This window comes from Neophocaena asiaeorientalis, unplaced genomic scaffold, assembly GCF_003031525.2.
Source record: "Neophocaena asiaeorientalis asiaeorientalis breed wild unplaced genomic scaffold, Neophocaena_asiaeorientalis_V1.1 scaffold49, whole genome shotgun sequence".
Taxonomy (NCBI): domain Eukaryota; kingdom Metazoa; phylum Chordata; class Mammalia; order Artiodactyla; family Phocoenidae; genus Neophocaena; species Neophocaena asiaeorientalis.
In genome coordinates this window covers 3,333,239-3,341,012 of record NW_020172456.1, presented here as the reverse complement: position 1 = coordinate 3,341,012, position 7,774 = coordinate 3,333,239, and positions in this window count along the sequence as shown.

Genomic DNA, 7,774 nt, shown 5'->3' with positions numbered 1-7,774 from the left:
CCAGGGAAGCCCCAGTTATTCTATTTCTTAAGGTGGGTACATGGGTGTTCATTTTATTATTATTACTTTATACGTACGATATATTTCATTTAAAAAATTTGTAATGAAAACAAAAGGAAAATCACATGCAAAACCTCCTATTACAGTTACCCCTCGGTATCCACAGGTGATTGGTTCCAGGACCCCTGTGGATACCAAGCCCTAGAATGCTTATATAAAATGGAGAAGAACTGCTGGTTCTCCGTGGTGCCCCACATCTGCAACTATATAAATGTTATTCCTTGTCCCAAAGTTTATCTAAGAAGTGGCCCAGTGTGACCATTTTTTTCCCATAGGAAACATCCACCCCTTAGCTTACTGAAATAGCTTAATGGACCCATATCAAACACTGGGTGGACATTGTGGCCAATTTCCAGCTGAGAGACAGGGGTCTGGGGTTTGGAAATGGCCCATGATCTGCAGGCCTTTTTAGACCCTCTCTGCATCAGTCAGTCAATAAGCAGCCACCCTCTGAAAACCCCTGGACTAGTCGCCCAGGGAGAGTTGATGGTCAAACCTCACCTGCATATTATCATCTAACCATGAGGCAGATCAAGTGACCAGTCAAAACAGCCATTAAAGTAAACACCAAGGAGTGACAAACGTTGCACTCTGCTTATGTGTGGGAGTGGGGATGGGGGTGGAGGTGGAGATGTGTACCTGCGCTGATGGTCTGGAAGTTGGAAAAAGTCCCAGGATGATGACTACAGGCACTATAGACAATATTCGTACTTCTCTGGGCCTCAATTTCCTCATGTGTCAAGTGAACAGAGTGGGCAATGGCTACCATTAATGTCCCTTCCAACTTTAGACATTTTGATCCTACATATTTGGGGCTAAATACCCCAAGAGATATTTAGCAAATCATTTGTTTACACCTAGGCTAGGAGTTCGATTCTCAACCTAATTGCATACCTATTTGCATGACTTTGAATGCACAGAAATGTAAGGAGAAAGTCAACATGCCTCCATGTTTTCATCAGAGATGGATATTGACCAAGACTAGAACCTGACCTTGACGCCAGCATCTGGGCAAAGAAGAGATTATTGACGGTGGCAGAGTTTGAGGGGAAGTGGAGGGATGAAATTCTCAAGAGAGGTCTGTGAAGTACCACAGATGTAGGAAATCTGTAGGGAAAGTGGGGTGTAGGTCTCCTTGCTGCCATTAGGGTATGAAGAAGGTTTGCCAAGGCAGGGATGGTGCAGTGTTTAGTAAACAGGAACCTCCCTGACGGTGGCGGGGGGTCTCTCACGTTCCTGGACAGGCCTTTGATTCCAGGAGTGTTTGTTGATCCACTAGTCACCAAAGGAGTATTTCTGAGAGAGGGGGCTGAGTCTGGAGGAAGAGGATTCCTTCTGTCGTGGACAGGATAGAGCTGAATAGGGAAGGATGGAAGCATGGAAGTTGCAACAGGGGCCAGCAGGGGCAGCTGGCGTGGCGGGGATGGGGGAAGGGGGCCGATTTGAGAGCCACACAAAGAGGACCCCTCCGAGGTAGAACCTGTGTATGTTCACCCCATACACACGGCCCGAAGCCTGGCAGGTGGTCTGTGCTCAACAAATAGATATTGAAGGAGTGAAATCCTGATAATAGCTAACGTATACTGAGAGTTTACTCTTTGACACCGGGCCGAGCCCTTTGCACACATCACCCTGGCAATGGCCTGAGAGTTCAGTGCTGTTCTTATGACCATTTCACAGCGTAGGCTATTGAAGCACACAGTGTGGTTACAGGTGGAGCCGGTTGTGACCTTTTGTCTGATTTCAGAACCTGTGGTCCCTCAACCCCACTGTTCTTGTTGGGATCTCCTGAGAAGATATTCTAATTACCTTTTTTTTTTTTTTTTTAACTTTTGGCTGTGTTGGGTCTTTGTTGCTGTGCGCCGGCTTTCTCTAGTTGTGGGAGCGGGGGCTATTCTTTGTTGCGGTGCGTGGGCTTCTCATTGTGGTGGCTTCTCTTGAGCCCCGTGTGGCGGAGCACGGGCTCTAGGCACATGGGCTTCAGTAGTTGTGGTACGTGGGCTCAGTAGTTGTGGCTCGTGGGCTCTAGAGGGCAGGCTCAGGAGCTGTGGCGCACGGGCTTAGTTGCTCCGCAGCATGTGGGATCTTCCCGGACCAGGGCTTGAACCCGTGTCCCCTGCATTGGCAGGGGGATTCTTAACCACTGCACAACCCGGGAAGTCCCTCTAATTACCTTTTGACAGACGAAAAGGCTGAGGCACAAGCGGAGTGAGTGGCCTATGGCCATACAGCTACCTAATGACAGAGGGAAGGACTACCCACGAGATGTTCGACTCCTCTTTTCCTGTTGCCCTGGGCTGCTGGGTGGGGGCACACAGAGTGGACTCAGGCATCTGGTTGGCAAGTTTGGAGCTACCTCATCCCAGGTCATTACCCTGATGGCATCTATAGTGAGAGAAGGAAAGGCATGGAACCAGCCCCGCAGCTCCTGCTCTGTGCCCCCGGGTGGGTTAGGCCCTGTACCTCTCATTTTAAACCTCCAGTAGCTTCAGAATTAATGAATTCTCACATCTGTTCACAAAGAAGAACATGGACAGCGAGAGGCTCGCAGCTGGTTTGGGCGCTGGCAGCTCTGCCCGACTTCAGAGTCCACGTCCTCCACGGCACAGGGCTCCTTCTGCAGGTTCAGACTCAGTGTGGGACACAGGGCTGGGGAGCGGTCAGCCTGCAGACCTCTTTTGTAGACCTGCAGCATCCATTTGTTTTCCTGGTTTCACATGGTGCTCTTAATTTTAGACAACTGTGACTTGGGGAGGAGGGGAGAGCAGGAGGGAGGCAGAACCTCTGGGTACAAGCATCCCAGTCCAAGGGTATAGACTTGAGAAAAACCTGGCATTGTGCCCTCTGTGGACCTGGCCCTCCAAACAGTCCCTAGGGGGTTGAAGGTAAGTGATGAAAATTGCTCTGGGTGGGCTTCCCTGGTGGCGCAGTGGTTAAGAATCCACCTGCCAATGCAGGGACACGGGTTCAAGCCCTGGTCCGGGAAGATCCTACATGCCGCGGAGCAACTAAGCCTGTGAGCCACAGCTACTGAGCCTGCGTGCCATAACTACTGAAGCCCACACGCCTAGAGCCTGTGCTCCACAAGAGAAGCCACCACAATGAGAAGCCCATGCAGCACAATGAAGACCCAACACAACCAAAAATAAATAAATAAAATAAATTTATTGAAAAAAAAAAATTGCCCTGGGTGCCACCTGACTCGGGGAACAGAGGCGGGGTAGTAGCACTGCTCTGGGAAAAACTGACTTCTTTGAACACTTTCTTCCAATTTTCCTAAGCCCATTCTCTTCCTCTGGCTGCATCTCTCTCATCCCTCCTGCCGACCTCAGGTTTGTCTTCCTGAACCATTTCGTCCTGACTGGGACGTGATGATTGTTAATCTCCACATTGGTAAATTGTGGGGCTTCGAGCCCTGCCAGGCCCTGACATGCTCTGTCCCAGCCCAGGAACAGTGGGCAGGAGCCAGAGGCCTTGATCCAATGTTCACTTTTGTCCTGACTGGCTGTGTGGCCGGGATGAGTTACTCACAGCCCCAAACTCCAGCTTGCTTTTTATAAGATGCACATACAGGCACTCCTCAGAGATGTTGTGGGTTTGGTTTCTGACCACCACAATAAAATGAATACTGCAATAAAGTGACTCACATGAATTTTTTGGTTTCCCTGTAAATATACATAAAAGTTATGTTTACACTATACTGTAGTCTCTTAAGTGTGTAATAGCATTGCGTCTAAAAAACAATGTACGTACCTTCATTAGAAAACACTTTAATCGGGAGGGTAGCATTGACATATATACACCACCAAATGTAAAATAGATAGCTAGTGGGAAGCAGCCGTATAGAACAGGGAGATCAGCTCGGTGCTTTGTGACCACCTGGAGGGGTGGGATAGGGAGGGTGCAAGGGAGATGCAAGAAGGAGGGGATATGGGGATATATGTATACGTATAGCTGATTCACTTTGTGATACAGCAGCAACTAACACAACATTGTAAAGCAATTATACTCTAACAAAGATGTTAAAAAAAAAAAAGGAAACACTTTATTGCTAAAAAATGCTAACCATCATCTGAGAGGTTAGCCTCTCATCCCTTCAGAGGATCATGGGAGTAGCATCAAAGATCACTGATCCAGGCTTCCCTGGTGGCACAGTGGTTGAGAGTCCGCCTGCCGATGCAGGGGACAGGGGTTTGTGCCCCCGTCCGGGGAGATCCCACGTGCCACGGAGCAGCTGGGCCCGTGAGCCATGGCCGCTGGGCCTGCGCGTCCGGAGCCTGTGCTCCGCAACGGGAGAGGCCACAACAGTGAGCGGCCTGCGTACCGCAAAAAAAAAAAAAAAAAAAAAAAGATCATTGATCCCAGATCATCATAACAAATATAATAATAATGAAACCATTTGAAATATTGTGAGACTTACCAAAATGTGACACAGAGACAGGAAGTGAGCAAATGCTGTTGGAAAAATGGTGCCGATAGACTTGCTTGATGAAGGGCTGGCACAAACCTTCAACTTGGAAAGAACACAATATCTGCAAAGTGCAGTAAAGTGAAGAGCAATAAAAAGAGGTGTGCCTGCTATAATAGCGCTTTCCTCTATGAAAGAGTGTGAGGGTGAATGACAGAGAATGGCACCCAGGGCTGGCAGAGTCTGTGTTCTCTAAATGCTGGTTAGTGCTGGTATGAGCCCTTGAACTAAAGGGTGAAACCTAAAGAGTGACTTCTTCCAGAGCTATTTAGACCAAAAGATGGAATCTCTCACCAGAATTTCAGGCATCCGTAAGCAGGCAAGTAAGAGGCAAGGAGAGCTTTTTGGTGACAGTCAATTCACACCGGTTAGCAGCCCTGGCCTGGAGACGGGTAACTATGCGTAATAACAATGGTTAGCACTTAGAAGCACTTCCGCTATGCTGGCACTGTTCAAGGTCAAGGTTCAGCAAACTTCAGACCTGGGCACATGGGGCCCACCATCTGTTTCTGTAACCTTTAGCGAAACACAGTCACACAGTCACACTTGTGTATTTACGTAGAGTCACAGCTGCTCTCCCACTACATTGGCAGAGTTGAGTAGCTGCGCTAGAGATCATCTGGGCTGCAAAGCCTAAAATATGTACTATCTGGCCCTTCCCAGAAACAAAAATATCTTACCCCTGTTGGCACACTTAATTTAATTTAATCCTTATCATATGCCTAGAAATAGGAGATGGTTGTCCCCCTTTAATAGATGAAAAACAGGTCAGAGAGACAAAATAACTAGCAATTCATTTCTGAATGTAGGCAACGCAGTGCCAGAATCTGGGATCATAACACCTACAAGGGGTGGGGCTTCTCTCCCTGGTAGAGTCACCAAAGTTTAACAAATAAAAATGTAGGATACCTGTTAAATTTGAATTTCAGATAAACAGCAAACACTTTTTTTAAAGTATAAGTATAACCCATGAGATATTTGGGATATACTTATATTAAAAAACTATTCGTTGTTTACCTGAAATCCACATTTAACTGGATTTCTGTATTTCAGCTGGCAATCCCACTGAGGATCCTTGGAGGAAGGAGAGCTCAGCCAGGCCTGGGAAGAAACCAGTGTCCCTGGGGTCTGTTCCTGGGAAGGTCTCTTCCCACAGCCAGATCTCTTCCTGGAAGGCTCGGGGATGGGTCATCCCATGCATCTCAATCCCTTTGTCCCACAAAGGACAAACCTTTCACAAGGTTCTTGGGGTATCTCGGGGGCCATTGCCATGTTGCTTCAGACTCAAGCAGCCAGAAACAGAGAGGAAAGCTATGGGGGAAAGCATGAAGCCCCTCTCTCCAGTCCAAAGACGAGCATCACCTCCCTTCCCTAGAAACCTCTGGAATCCTCCTCTCCTTTTCTCCTGTCCTTCTGGCCAAAGGCCCCGCCAGACCCTCTCTCCCTTTGAGATTGCATAGGAGTTTAAGAAAGAGAGAAAAAAATATGGCAAGCCAGAGTGACAGCCATCCAAGGCCAGAGGGGGGCCGGGGTGGAGGCAGAAAGGGAGGGATGAGAGGTGGGGGATGGGAGAGGGCCATCTAATTTTTAATAGACAGAGACATAAATGCAACATGATTCACTTTGAACAGGCCACCTGGATTAGATGGAAGTTAATTAAAACAATCCCTCATTTCTCAGCGCTTAAAACTTCTTAAGTCTCACTTGGGGAAGGGTGCGGCAGGACTTTTTATTACTCTTAGATGGCGTTCAGGCCCATAAATACATCTCCTCTTCCTGTGATCCCATTAATCTTGCCGCCTCTCCTGCTCCTCTCTGCCAACAATCAGATCCCAGTAAACAACCTCAAGTGAAATTTGCAACTGTCAGATAAACATTAAAAATGCTTCTCTTGTCCTATCCCATTGATAGTCCCATTAATATTGTAATGGAACAAAAAGTTATGAAAATGAATGCATGCTGGTTTTGGAAATGAATGATGCCAACCGCTGCTGGGATATAGACACACATGCATATGGATGGGCTCAGGAGATAGTGGATGCTATCCACATCCACAGCAGGGCTGTGTGCCGATAGGACAGGCAACACACTCACCGGGGACCAAGGACAGCCACACACACCGCTGGGTACACACGTGTCCACACGTGTCAGGACATCTAAATGGAATAAAGGAATTCCACCCCAGAAACTATTGTAGATATATAACTCACCACCTGGCCTTATACAGAGTAAAATATTACGATTTCTCTTTTATCATTGCTTCTCCTCTCCCTTATCTGTTTGCAGTCAGGGGTTGGGATTCTCTCTAAAGATAATAAGATACCCCGATTGATAAGGCTCTCTTGACGTTTCTTCCTCATCTATTTTCCATGCAGTGGCCTCTTTAATACACATGCATGCTCTCGTGTGTGTGTTTATCTATCTGACGAATGAGGCCTTAAAATCTGAAGGTAGAATACATGGAAACTTTATAAGAAGAAACTTCTTAAAGGAGTATTTAGGTCAAAGATTTATATTTGATGGAAGAGGTGAGTTTGAGTTTTATGGGTATTTAAGTTCACTAGGAGAGTACACAAGAAAGCAACAAAAAAACCCTTGCACCAAGATATTTTGTAGAGGGATTTTAATAACCATCTCATAGAGGCCTGGCCATGCGCACTTGGTGGATAAGACCACTTGTGTTTTTGCTCATCGTTGTAACCCAGCCCCTAGCACAGTGCCTGGCACTTAGTAGAAGCTCAAGAAAAGTGATGCTGAAGAGAGGGGAAGGAGAAAGAAAGGAAGGGAGGGAGAGATGTCCACGGTGCTCTTCCTCTGTAGGGAAGTCTCTCTCCACCTGCCAACCTGAGGCAGGAGACGGCACTGAGCATTTTAACATCTGGGAAGGTCAACCTGAAGGTGGAGTTGACGGGAACAGGACCCTGCCGTCTTAGCAAGTGAATGAGCACATTAAAAAGGACTCACCATTTGACTACCTTCTCTCTGTAAGACACAGGTTTTCACACTCCTTCTTCTGACCTTTCTTTTTCATGATCTTAACTGTCATATCAATATATTTCCTAAAAACTTGAAAAGTGTCATTGAGAACAAAGCTTCCACAGACCTCCCCCCAGCCCCATTCCAGCCATGCTTTTTTTTTTTTTTTTTGCAGTACGCGGGCCTCTCACTGTTGTGGCCTCTCCTGTTGCGGAGCACAGGCTCCAGACGCGCAGGCTCAGCAGCCATGGCTCACAGGCCCAGCCACTC